Source organism: Neofelis nebulosa, chromosome 6, assembly GCF_028018385.1.
Source record: "Neofelis nebulosa isolate mNeoNeb1 chromosome 6, mNeoNeb1.pri, whole genome shotgun sequence".
Lineage (NCBI taxonomy): Eukaryota > Metazoa > Chordata > Mammalia > Carnivora > Felidae > Neofelis > Neofelis nebulosa.
Window position 1 is genome coordinate 6,437,360 of NC_080787.1, and position 2,582 is coordinate 6,439,941.

General features: G+C 53.1%; 1 non-coding gene across 1 annotated transcript; it reads right to left on the reverse strand.

The window, feature by feature from the left end:
• Positions 1-1,186: 1,186 nt before the first annotated feature.
• Positions 1,187-1,259, reverse strand: TRNAT-CGU (transfer RNA threonine (anticodon CGU)). Its single transcript has one exon. It is a non-coding gene; the product is annotated as a tRNA-Thr (tRNA).
• Positions 1,260-2,582: the final 1,323 nt, after the last annotated feature.

Here is a 2,582-nt window from a genome sequence, read left to right on the forward strand (position 1 = left end):
AATGGTGTTAGAAAAAGCACCACTCGCCTAGATTGAGGGTAAAGCGACCCACGAGCCGAATCCTGAAAGATGGGGAGGACTTTGCCAGAACAAGGCTTGGGGGTGTATTTCGAGCAGAGAGAGCAGCGTCCACAAAGTCACGAAAGCACAACGAACCCCGGAGACTCTGAGGAACAGCCAGAGTCCTTAGCTGGGAGCAGCAGAAAGCTGACTGATTTTAACGAAAATGAATCAAACGTGTCTTTCAGAGTTTACAGTACCCTTTCCAAACACCTTGCAAAGGGAGGTGTGTTGGATTGTTTTCAAAACTCCAAAGTACTTTCTGGAGAAATATATCTGTGGCTTATATACTTATAATTACTATATTATTAATTATTTAATACAAGCGTGGTGTAGGGAGATTCCATCACTTGAATCTCTGGTGTGGATTATTGGTTTTAGCAACACACGGACGCCATTCAGCTGACATCCAGTGTTCACGTTGGGGGCAGCCAATTCCAATCATGAGACAACAAAATGAGGCCAGAAGGAGGAGTCCCAGATTTGGTAGAATCGTTATCAGGGCTGAGTTGCTCTTTGGTCTTCTCGGTTTGCTGCCCTTGGCTCCTTGACCTTCAGATCGTTTTTATGCCTCCTAAGGTATTTGCAGAGTCGCCGCACTCCGGGTACAGTCTTTAGCTGGGCTTCACTCAGCAAACCTTTGCTGAGCACACACTAGGGTCCCCACTTGGCCAGGCTCTGAGATACAAGAGTAAATCGGGTGTGACTCCTGTCTGCGGGGGAGTTTAGCGTCCACTGGGTAAGTGCGATAAGATCCATGATTATAACACAATTCCTTTAGGCGTCCAGGGGCTGAACGAGGCAGGACCCCAGGGTGGGGTTGAAGCTCCATACAAATCAGCTTCCCCGCTGGCTTATACCGGCAGTCGTGACACTGGTGGCTCTTCAGGTTTTTTCCGCACCTGAATTTCAGGTGTTACCAGTAATGCAGGTGGCGGAGCGGCTCAATTTCCATTTATTAGGAGAAATTTCAATTTTAGAATCATCTCCTTTTGTTCGCAGCAATTTTCTGAGAATACGGAATAGAGATGCAGTCGGTTCATTTCTAGTTCTTGATTCCGGTGTCAATGAAACATTCCTTTTGAAATCATCGACCAAAGATGAAGAAAAAAAAGGCAGCTATTGGAGGCCCCAGTGAGATTCGAACTCACGACCCCTGGTTTACGAGACCAGTGCTCTAACCCCTGAGCTACGGAGCCTCGGTGGGGCCCTCTTTGACTGCTTGTCCTAAGGTTGATTATATATTCAAATGTCTGGGTTCCTGTTTTTTTAAGGTTCTGGAAATTCCATGTTCCACCCTCATCCCCTTTCCTACTTTCTCCGTGACAGTTTCAACATCAGAAGGGCTGTCTGGGGCCCGGGCTCGGACCAGCAGCGCCTCAAAGTAAGGAGACCGGGGTCAGGGAGGAAACGCGCCCGGAAGCCGCGGGCCCCCGAGCCAAGCCCGCAGCAGGTGCGCCTGGAGCTGGCAGGGACCGCTTCCCTCCGTACTCTCGCGGCTCGGTCGCTGGCTTACACGGAAACAGGAGGCACCAAACCCAAACACACCTCGACTGCTGGCCAGGCCAAAGGAGTCATGAAAACGACCCGGAAAAGCAAGATTCCGGGGCTGGGAAGCGGGGGGCCGCGCGGCGCTTCCGCCCGGGACTCCGGAATGCGCGCTCCACGCGGCAGGGGAGAGGCCGTGCGACCCTTGCCTGCAGGGCCGGCGGCCAGCCGGGCAGAGGGACCCACAGGCTGGGACAACCACCGTGCGCAGGCGCAGCACTGCCTGTGTGCCCTGGGGCCTCACGAACGCACGCGATCGGAAACCTAACAAGGGGTGGGCGTGTCCATGAAGGTGAGAGCGAGGTCAGTGGAGGGGGTTCAATGTTACCACTTACTCTTCGGCGCCGTACTGACCCCCCTAGGATTAGAGGTCCGCCCCCGCCTCCGGGAGCGGCCAGTGTGTTCACATTCTCCAAAATCCTCGACTTGCCTGCGCAGAAGGGCCCTGTCTTCCGAAGCTTCGCGTCCTCGCCCGAGCATCGGAGAAGGGGGTGCAGGCCCGAGGAGGGTCAGAAAGTCCCAGCCGGCCTGTGATTTGCAGGTTTGTGTACAATGTTCACTTCCTGCTTCTAGCACCTAAAGCAATGTATAACGTCGGTGAAACAGGCCTGTTAGGGTCAGAGAAATCACTTGAACTTTTTTTTTTTGGGGGGGGGTTGTTTTATTTTTTAATGATCTTAAGTTATCTCAATGGGCTCTCTGCCCTCCCCTGTCTGCAGAGACAAAGGCTGAAATGCGTTCATTCGATGAGCCCTTGGGCTGGATTCTGCGCAGGCTTTCGGCAAGTCCTCAGTAGGTAGAGACCGCGTGGCGTGCGTGCAAATCTCGACCACGCGGCGTGTGTGACAGACTGTTTAACCTGCAGATACAGTTATATTGAGAGCGTTTTTGCAGCTCTGCGAGGGCCTGCAAGGAACCACAGTTCTCGAAGGGGACGAGCCCAGATAGCGCTCTTCTCCCAGCTCGAGTCTCCA